Source organism: Doryrhamphus excisus, linkage group LG23, assembly GCF_037039965.1.
Source record: "Doryrhamphus excisus strain RoL-2023G ecotype Guam linkage group LG23, RoL_Dexc_Guam_v1.1, whole genome shotgun sequence".
NCBI lineage: Eukaryota > Metazoa > Chordata > Actinopteri > Syngnathiformes > Syngnathidae > Doryrhamphus > Doryrhamphus excisus.
The window spans coordinates 4,942,793-4,954,130 of record NC_136379.1 but is presented as its reverse complement, the minus strand read 5'-3'; the positions used below and the strand labels follow the sequence as shown (position 1 = coordinate 4,954,130).

The 11,338-nt window shown below is 41.1% G+C and overlaps 1 protein-coding gene across 5 annotated transcripts in view; it reads left to right on the top strand.

The window, feature by feature from the left end:
• Positions 1-206: 206 nt before the first annotated feature.
• The window catches only part of fam13b (family with sequence similarity 13 member B), a 43,551-nt gene continuing 32,419 nt past the window's right edge, over positions 207-11,338 (top strand). For 2 of the 5 annotated variants that reach the window (XM_058064680.2, XM_058064676.2), the window contains exons 1-2: positions 208-459; positions 10,469-10,617. The gene's annotated coding sequence lies outside the window, so the exon portion shown is untranslated. Of the gene's footprint in view, positions 460-10,463; positions 10,618-11,338 lie in introns of all 5 variants that reach the window. The other 3 variants (XM_058064679.2, XM_058064677.2, XM_058064681.2) reach the window with 3 other exon arrangements.

Sequence of the window (11,338 nt, the reverse complement as noted above, 5' to 3'; positions counted from 1 at the left end):
TGTCAAATAATCATACTAACGACGTACTTTCAGTATTTGGTTCGATTTGGTTCCCAAAGACCATTCAAAGAAGGCGAGTCAGAGCAGAAAAGTGACAAATATTTAACTTTAGTCAATAAATGTTCCAGTCGAGGTGTGGGTCAGTATTTGGCAGTTGCTTCCTCCTGTGTTGCGGATGAAGAAGTAGGCGGGGTCAGGATTTGGCAGCTCCGTCCCTGGAGGGGTGTGTGCGTGCGTGTGTGTGCGTGCGCGCCGTAGACGACTTGCAAGCAAGGAAATCGAACAGCAACTGGTTTTCCACTTCTAGCATCTTCTGCGATGAGACCGACGCCTTGTCTACTGTGCGTGCTGTGAGCACCACGTCCACTTTGCCGTCACTCCCAACGGACAGCGGCCACCGAAAAGCCGGAGCCGGAAATTGATGCTTGTCGGCCCGCGTTGCTGTTTGTTTTTGCCCTGGTAAGATTGTTAGCTTGCTTTGCTAACAGCGCTGCTCCACTCTGCGTGTTACAGCAGCGAATGCTAGCAATGCTAAGCTAACGCCGTGTTATGTTTATGCAATACTTATGAAATGCGAGTGCGTTATTAAAACACGTTTGGGTGTTTAGGCGTACATTTTAGCTCACAGAAATGTTATAAATTACAGAGCTTATAAAAAAAACTGCGTTTATTGGGGGCTAACTGTTAGCTAGCGATTAGCTCAGTTCGTTCCATCACAACCGAAGCTTGTTCTCATGCAAAACAGACGAAAGCAGAACATGACATTTATATTTTTATTATTATTAAATACACATGCAAAATGCACTTTAAATATATTCTGTCCGTTTACTTCCTTGCGTGGTGTTGCGTTGCTTTGAGGCAGTCTAGCGTGGATCACCTGTTTTTGACGTTTTTAGCACATCACTAAAACACGAAATGACTTTTTTTTCTGGTCTATCCGAGTATTATTTGTGTCGACATGACGTGCATTATTTAGTCTAAATATGCAAATGTTTCATAACGTACATTTTATGACATTCACTCCCTGTACTGGAATGCTCTAGTAGGGGTTATGTTGTGGCATGTCATGACGATCTGACTCGCTTTATGCCTGATTTTGTGATTTTGATGCGAAATGTTGGTGACTTAACAGAAAAACCTTGACAAAGCTTTTGCATTTTACATAATCTCATCCGGCCACTGGCCTGAATTAGCATGGATTTAGCTCCCCATATGGTGACCTCTATTACAAAAAACACACTTTGTGCTCATTACTATTAATGCTGATCATGTGGACACAGATGGATCATAAAAATATAAATCCATATAATGAATGTTTGCACCCCAGGTGAGCAAAGTTTTTTATTTTTTATTTATTTCGTAATGTTTTAGTTTTTGTTTTATTTAAAATTTTATTTAATTTTATTTGAACATGCATTGGGTGGCACGGCGGTCTAGTGGTTAGCGCGCAGACCTCACAGCTAGGAGACACAGCTAGTTCAATTCCACCCTCGGCCATCTCTGTGTGGAGTTTGCATGTTCTCCACGTGCATGTGTGGGTTTTCTTCGGGTATTCCGGTTTCCTCCCACATTCCAAAAACATGCTAGGTTACTTAGCGACTCCAAATTGTCCATATGTATGAATGTGAGTGTGAATGGTTGTTTGCCTATATGTGCCCTGCGATTGGCTGGCCACCAGTCCAGGGTGTACCCCGCCTCTCGCCCGAAGACAGCTGGGATAGGCTCCAGCACTCCCCGCGACCCTCGTGAGGAAAAAGCGGTAGAAAATGAATGAATGAATGAATGAATGAACATGCATCAAGTTACTATTGAATGCATTACATAATTAAATTCACTGCCGTTCCCCAAAAAGTGTTTTTGTTGACTTTGAGAAAACCGAATGATGTGCGTCTCCACGTCAGTTAGCCACGTGACGGCGGTATTGGCAACCAATCAGCTTCTAGTGCTTAGATTGATTGACAACAAGCCTTTTTTCACCAATAGGAAGATGGATTCATGTTCTATTGCACGTTTAATTGTGCTTTTGTGAAATAATGTGACATATAATAATGTTTTTGCACACGTGTGTCTCTTTTGACTGCTTGTTGTTTCAGTTTCAAATGTTACTGTAATAGTTTTTTTTACTAAGTATTCCACTAACAACACTCAAAGACAAGTGGATATGGAATGCTAATATAAGTGTTGATAAACTGCACGGTCAAAGAGGCACGTCCATAGCATGCGAGATCTCACGTATGCGCATACCAGCACCTCCCGCCGTGTGAGATAGGACCACGTATGTAAGGCGACCCCGTGCGTTTTAATACGGAAAGCCAACACACACACACACACATGCACTGCAGACACAGCGGTGTCATGCCTAGCCAGCTGCCGACAGCGTGGGATTGTTGTTGGGAGAGGTCAGGCTGAAGCAAAAGGTGATGCGGGTCTAAAAAGCTGGGCTCACCTGATCTAGTGTGTAACGTTACCTCGTCTTTTGGAGACTGACAGATAACGGTCGTCAAAGAAGAATAATAATAATAATAATGTCAAGGTGTTTTGGGCTCCTGATCATGTTGGAAAACCAGTTTCCCAAGGGGAGGGAGTCATGCTCTGCTTCACGGTGGCACAGTAGATGTTGCTCTCCGGTTTTGGCAGCACTCGTAGAGCCCCACCGCGATGCAAGACACAATTATCTTGCGACTCATAGTGTTGCCAGCTATTTAGAAAATAATGGTTATGTGTTTGAGTGGATAGTAAATGTGCTATGCAATCTGTACACACTACTTTAAAGTATGTTCAGGTTTACTGTACGAGGTATAGGTGAAGTTTATCGGTTGTAAAAATAAAAAAAGGTGATGTTAAATGTTTATTTGCCCCTTTAATTAATTCATTTAATTAATGTAATTAATTTAAAATTTAATATTTTCAACATTTAATTAATTACATTTTAATTCATTTAATTCATTCATTCATTTGAATTCATTTATATGCATTTCACATTGTTTTCTGCATGTCAAACTGTTCTCTATTAAAACAAGTATTCCGTGTTAGCATTTTTGGGTGTATGAAATGAATTAGATTTACAATGTTTTGGTTTCAAATGGACCCTTTTGGGACGACTTAATCATGAAAACTGAGGTTTTGCCTTTGACCAAGTATGACCTGTTACTTCCTGTATGAAAGTGCATCGTCAGTCTGCCGGGTCTTTCTCACTGTCCTCCATAATCGCTTGTCAACTTCATCACAGCTGCTGTGTTGATCCGTTGCTGGCGCACAGATGGAAATGACAAGGCAGCGTACCCGTTTGCCGTTCAGTCTCAATGTTTCGCCGCCTAAGAGGCCAGAGGAACGTTCTGGAGCCGCTGGGAATCAGAACGGCGAGCGAGCGCGAGAGATGTGTTTTATTTATTTTTGTCTTATTTAAAGCCCGTGAAAGCAGACTCTTGCTGGTGTTGGTGTGCACTGGTGTGGAAATTTCCATCAGAACGAGGCAGACAGTGAAAGGAGAGGGGGTGATAAAGACAGATCAGTAACACTCAATGTCATAGTCTCAGATGGGGCTGCGCCCGGTGAAGACCTCGCTTAAAACACCTTTTAACGAAAGAGTGTTTTTGGAGAATTCTAGAATGTTTCTTGGTTGAATAACCAAAGAAGAAAACGCTGCTGTGTGAGCTCCCACACATGCCAATAAGCGCTACATTTGTTTGTAGTCTTTCGTCTGTAGGCGGCAGACGTTGAATGTAAACATATGAATGTGACAGGGTGGCAATTAAATGCATAGCAAGGAATAGGATGATTAGACTTTTTAACTCTTTTTTTTTTAAAATACCTATTCAGATCAGATGTAGATTCTATTATAGTCAACATTACCCTTGTGACCCTCGTGAGGATAAGCGGTAGAAAATGAATGAATGAATGTGTTACGTTATGTAATGTGTTCTAACATTAGCCTCTGGGCTGCACTTTGGACACCCTTTCCCAATAATATACCTTTTGCAGTTCTTAAATACATTTTAAATTCCATATGACACCTTCAGGAACAATATTGTACATAGAAAATCGTGCAGTTACACAACATCAGTCTTGTTGAAGTGTCTTCCTGCTGGAAAATGTTGAGTGAATAGACTTGTCAGACAGCGCCCTCTGTTGGGTCTATTGGTGCAGCACTCTTTTTTTTCAAGTTAATTCTGGTCGTTATTGATTATTGAGAATTCTAGAATGTTTCTTGGTTGAATAACCAAAGAAGAAAACGCTGCTGTGTGAGCTCCCACACATGCCAATAACGCTACATTTGTTTGTAGTCTTTCGTCTGTAGGCGGCAGACGTTGAATGTAGACATGAATGTGACAGGGTGGCAATTAAATGCATAGCAAGGAATATGATTAGACTTTTTAACTCTTTTTTTTTTTTTTTTAAATACCTATTCAGATCAGATGTAGATTCTATTATAGTCAGCGTTATGATATTGGTACATTATTTAATGAATATTTTGGTCAAGTTGCACAAATAACCTTCCATAGAATTGCTATACACTTCCTTATTTTGAAATGCTAACAAATTCACAATGTGATGCTCTCTGCGGCTTGGTAATCATGAAACGAGTCTGCAAGCTTTTTGAGGGAAAGAGATATCATGACCTGAATAGCTGCAACCCCCCGCCCCCAGGACATGCTCAATAATTTATCAGTGATGGGCCGAGCGAGGAGGTATGTCTAAACTAGGAGAGGACGTTCTCTAATTCAAAGCTGGAGACTGATATGACAGTTTCATTTTCTTCCTGTTATGTTTCTTGTTACCTTGGTTTTTGTTTTTGTCCTCTCTGTTAGTCTCTTAGGATCACACCTTGATCAACATTTCTACCAGTGGATCTCAACTGGTTTGACATGGCCCATAATCACCCAAATTGCAGAAATATTTCATATCATATTTTAGGAACAATACGCTTTTATCCGTAAACTCCAAGTGGTTGTAAAAGTTTTCTGCTTCCTCGCTCAGCAGAGAGATAACAGGTTCTCAATAAAGGCCGTACTGACAATTAGGACCCACTCAGTCAGTCACATGCTAATCTGCTTTAGCCATACTTAGCATGACGCAGTGCTAACTTGCTAGCGGCTTACGGCTTAAAGTTTCCAGTCGGATATTGTTTGTGAAATTAGACTCCGCGCATTTATGAATTATTTGTGTCAATGCTCATTCAGACTTTGATTCATCGTTATAAGGGCATTTTTTTTGGATGTATGAATGTTAGCAGCGCTATTGAAGTGCAATGTAATGGTTTCATTTCATTTGAACATGCATCAGATTACAATTGAATGCATCGCATGATCAGTTCACAGTTCCACAAGGAAGTAGGAAGAAGCAAAGCTTATTAAATCCTACCCCTCCATCTGGTACTTTTACAATCAGTAGCTGTTACATTTGTTCACTTCCTGCTTTCCTAATATAGTTGAAGTTTTTTGTTTTTTTTTTTTTATCACATACCGAAGTAGGAGGTGATATGACCACAAAATGACATAATGGGTACCATAGTAAGTGTCAATATAGTGATATGTATAGCACATCATGACTGGTTCAAGACTCTTCATCCTTGTATTTAGCAAACATCAACTGCTTGTATTGTTTCTTGAATTCGTCATCACGTTGAGAGGTGTTTATTTTATTTGGCTACATGACGGGGTCAAAACAGTAGAAGCCTTCAGTATGACACAGTGCCCCCCCCCCCCCCCCCTCCACATTTGCACATCTGTTTAATTGTTGGTTTCTCAGCCAGAAAACAACCACAGGAGTGACCTCTGACACAGTTAAAAAGCCTCAATGGGAGCAGAGTGAAGCGGTGTCATGTTTTTGTTTCATTCCATGTCTGCAGATAAGCATCTCACAGTCGCATGTTTTGTGCTGGGTGGAATTGAATTGAAGAATGCACCTGTCTTGTGACGCTTGTTGTGTTTTGTCACTTGTGCAGATAAGGAGGTTAAATGTTTTGTATATCCAGAAGACTTGAATAACTGTTGTTGTTGTTGCTGCTTTTCTAATGCTTGTTGGACCTCATAGTGTGCTTATTGTCTTTATGCTATTTTGTGCTCATTTGTCTTAAAATTCAGGCAGAATGTCTCATTTTAAGAGTTATAAAATTACAAAGGGTTGAAATAAATATTCCTTGGTGAGCGAGGTTGTTAAGTGACATTTAAAAAGTAAGTCAGCGCGTTAACCCATGAAGGTGACAGCCACTTGGAGCTTCTCTGTGGGACAAAAACAAGCTCCAAACAAACTGCATTGCTTTCAAAGACTAAATGTAACAATGGTAAACAAAAACAAATAGAGACAGAAGAAAGTGAGAGACAGGCAAAATGTGTAAACAAAGACAGTGGCGGAGGTATGTGGTGGCCAATAATGGTCTCACCTTAGACAACCTCATGAAAAATGTCTGGCTCTGCCACTGAACAACGATGGTAGAAAATCCGATAGAATGCGATTGAAATGTGAGGCGTCGATAGTCTTAGACAATTGACACATTTTAGAGACTATTTGTCATTGCCACAGTAATAAGGGACAAACTGCGTGACTTGTCAGTAGGCTTAGTTTAAAAACAATATTAACTCATGTTCATTTTTTTTCGATATCTCATATTTTTGTTGCAAAATGTGTGTTTTTGAAGACAATTCATAAGCATTATAATAACAAAAGAACAAGATTAAGTGACACTTTAAAATAGTAAACTGTGATGATAATCAATGAATATCATTATAGTTAGATGCCGCCAAACAAACATGCCAAAAAAGTGGAATACCATTGAAAAGTGAGCAATCCTACATGCTGACACAGATAGGATTAGTAAGTCGTCAATTGACTGCACATTTTAGGGCTGTTGTTCAAACAAAGTGAAAGTCAACACAAGGCGTGCCGCATGTTTGACCACATGCGCAAGTGCCAGCAAGGCAGACAGGCGATTGCGGTGCATGCCTATCAAAATAAAGTGCAGTGGAACATTTTAGGATATTTTTAATAGTTTTCAAACTAATTTTGGCATTTAGATCAACAATACTATCTGTCCCAATGGCTGGACGGGGACAAAAAAACGTAAAAATAATAATTGTGGTCAATATGTGCGTACATAATACGCTATATATCTCTGGCTTCAAGTTTAAAAACAAAACAATTTTTTAGATGCAGCGACTTTTATTTTGTAGTGGTGCACTGCCACAGTCAGTTAAATGTAGAGGAAACCCTGTGTTATTAGCAATTCAACGGCCATAACTGGCATCTATGCACTTCACGGTAGTGAAGTCTTTTATGGTGCTCCTCTCCTTCCATGTTGAACCCCCCCCCCCCCCTCTTCTTCTGAAGTGAGTGTAATATTCTTTACATGTCTGAAAAGGTTTCTGAATAATTACTGCACTGAATCTATCGCAACTGGACTATTCAGGTTGTCTTAGAAGACATCCACGCATGTTTCATCACTTCATGTGCAACAACTAGGTAGGACAGGTCAAGTCTGAGGAGTTGATGTTAATCCTCCAAAGGTAGAAGCATGGCAGGGCAAGAAGTGATGCAAAACAACAGTTAAGTTGCAAGGGAGTAGGGTCTCTCCCAGCCAATTGTATTGTATCTAGACCAGATTGTCCGTGTGGCTTCATGGTGCAATGTTTTGTAAAGGAAGCGCAGGTTTAAAAACGCTCCTGCACTTTGCTGATTTCCATTCAGTGGCCTTTCCCGCCCTTCCTCCCCCCCCCCCCCTTTTTTTTTAGCTTTCTGACTTCAACTTTCTCCCTTTGCCTTCAAACAATGTCCACCATTGTGCAGCTGAAGGTTAAGCATGATATGTGGGATTAAGACTTGCAGACACAATGAAACCCTGTCAGCGCCATTCTCGACTGTCCCATTATGGACCAAATCCCCGGTAGGGAGGCCTTTTAGGGTCACTTTTCATGACCGACGTTACTTAGCCCCTTTTTGTTTTCTGCTGAGTCACCGCACTCATCTACCTGTTGAAAATGGAGCCTTGGACCAACTTGTTTTCCTTCTTGACACTGTTCTGGGTAAAAGGTTAAACAAATGTCAGTAAAGAAATACTTGATTGACAAGCAGAGTGCCATTTTACCTTACCATGCAAGCTGCTATTCGATTGAGACTAGAATTGACGATACAACACAATAATTGGCTTCTTGTAAGAGGGAAAAAAACTGATTTATGGTTTCCATTTTGTCGCATTTTCGAGGCTTTGAGCCAATGCAGGAATTTCTGTTCCAATAATGGGATTTTCTTCAGCTTTTAAATAGGCTCAGACTTGAGTCCAGTTGGTTTTGGAAGGCACGTAAGCTAAATAATGCCGCTAAAGCCTCTGCAAGCTTCATTAGCACATTTTATTGTGTTGTGTCTTTGGTGCGTTATGTTCAGGAAGATCGTGAAAAAGGAATGTGTTGATATCTAATAAAACCACAGTAGTGCAGTGAGAAGGGAGGGCTCTGAGAGGGTGCAAACACAACTTAATAACACAAAGATGATTGACACAAGATGCCAGAAGCAGAAGAAGACAAAGCATTAAAGAATGTTAGGTTATGTTGATGCATATTTCCTTCACACTTGTTCTTGTCTCCTCTCCTCGTTGACGTGGAGGTGTTGCAGACAAGCTGAAGTAGGTTAGGTCATTTGTGTAACGTTCAGCTGAAGGAACAATGGAAGACCTTGGTAGAGGAGGAATCACTTAAGGGTTAATGAATTGTTGTTTGTCTGAACGTTTCTCATAATGTACTTTTGCTTAACTCATCATAACAGTTTAATGTTCTTAACTATGTCTAAAAAAATTAAGTTAAATTTAAATTATAGTTAACCACTCACCTTTTTCTTTTATTTACGGTCTGTATTATTAACCAGCGGTTAAAAGCAGCACTTCCCATGGAAGCTCCATAGCATCACAACAACTACCGCTGTACTGTACCTACTAAGCCTAAAATCCAATATCCAAAGTGAAACCAACCTCACTACGGTCCACCGCACACACGTCTGCAAGGTGATGTTACATTTTCTTCTTCATAGGAATCGAGTAGCAACCAGGTGTGAGCAGCATTACCGCACCTAGCATGTTGGTATGCCGCCGTTTGTTACAAACGTGATACGATGGTGGTGGAAGCAATTTTGCATAGGTCACAAACCACCGCATCATTACGTTTTGGTGTGAAGTATTCCCATACTTTGGATACTCGCCATGTTTTGACTCTTGAGTAGTGGTGTGGCGTTCGTGAACGAATGGGTCAAAATAACTAGTTCTTTTTTGCGAACGAATGAACCACCCATAAAATACCCGTTCAGTCCGCCGGCCGTTTTGTTCATGACTGACACAGCACTAGTTGCTGAGCTTTTGAGTCGGAATGAACGTGAATGAGTGAACGGACTGACTCAACCCAACTGACCGGGTCTATGCACAGGGGGAGATCACAGGCTAACGACCAATTGACCGAAATGAACGGCAATTTTTAGTGAATGAACCGCCCATAAAATATCCGTTCAGTCCGCCGGCCGTTTTGTTCATGACCGACACAGCACTAGTTGCTGAACTGTTGAGTCTGAACGAATGGGAATGAGTGAACGGACTGACTCGACACGACTGACCGGGTCTATGCACAGGGGGAGATGACAGGCTAACCACCAATTGACCGAAATGAACAGCTATTTTTAGTGAATGAATCGGAATGATCCTGTTCACTGAAATGAACGGTTTTGCCCACCACGAATTCTGAGTGAAGGCGCATCGACATGCAGTATTTTTCGTGTCGATATCATCGATGACGTTGACACGTCGTCCCGTTACTTGCGCATTCACTGACTCGCCAAGTGCGCTTGCTCACCTTTTTAATAAACCCTAATTAACCAACACAAAGTCACAGTTGACTTGCACAAATTCTGTGGGGGCGTGCGGGACACACACACATGCACGTACACACACAGAACACAGGTCTGAGGCTTAGTCGATGTCGCTTTAATAACTGCGGTCTGTGCACGTCCACGGCACACTCTTGACCTCGCAAGCGCTCAAGTGGATGTAAGGATAAAAAGGAGTGAGAGAGGATGAGCCCATTGAAAGCTCTAACACAAAAACAAGAGACTTTGAAATGAATCTAACCTGTGGGAGAGCCTCATTTTCCCGGTGAGGGTGGTTTTATGTTTCCCGTTTAACAAGCTGTCAGAGTAGACAATCGCTGTGAGCTGAAAGGGGCCAGTGTTAAGTGTTCGATATGTGTTTGTTTGAATAAAAGACTTGACACTGACTCAATTGAGGCAGCAGTCTAACTGATGGCCACCATTGTTGGTGTGTGTGTGTGTATATCTATACTATTCTCATGCAAAAGAACATTTTTGTTACCGAAGATATGACTTCAATCTGCTTCAACCGGCTTATCTTCTTTTATATTTGTCTCCACCCTCTTTACAAAAAAAAAAAATCTCATTTCATTTTCCTTTTTTCCCACCCTTTTCTCTCTCATCAGTGTAGCTTGAAAAGGAATCCTGCAAGAGGGATTTGCGGTCCGTCAATGAGGAACTACCGGCTCATCTTTTGCCACAACCTGAAGCAGCCATAGGTGATTCAGTGGTTCACTGGCCAGGGGAGGAGAGCATCGGACACACTTTCACTGCTACACGGTGAGTTTGCACACCCACCCTGAAATTATGGAATGGAATAATTTTACGAACAAAAGCATAATTACAAAAATGCAGTAAAATGTGCAGAGAATATAGAGAATGGGGTGAAAAACACACCATGTGTGATACACTTCTGAGCTTAAATGTGCAAGCAACAGTTCACACTTCACACTACAAACATAATTTGCTGCAGTATCATGCTGACTAGAGCTAACACTGTCTTATCTACATGAATTGATCATTCCTAATGGTTGCTTGGTTGAGGGAAATTGTCAAAATTGAATTCACCATTAGGCTGCAACCAGCATAGTCACTATAATCATTGCAAGCCTACAACAGGGCTTAAAGTATTCCGGCACCGTGCCGGAACGCCGGCGTTTCAATATGACCAAGACAAACAGACAATATGACCCAGACAAACACAAACTCTGAATGCAGCTATTGCCAAGCCCCTCCCCCTCAAACCGCTACTGTCCACTCATACGATTATGCTGCATTCAAGACAACTCGGGGAAAGGTGTGTGTTTTTGTGTGTTGTGCTCGAAGAAGCTAGTGGATGCTATCGGGGTGGAGCCGAACCCGAATACGGTATTCGGAACGGCGCAAATAATGACTTTTTTTTACAACTAATTAATAATTAATTTTTAATTAATAATTAATTCGAACAAATACTTTTTAAATGTTTGTATTCGGGAACATTCATTCATTCATTTTCTACCGC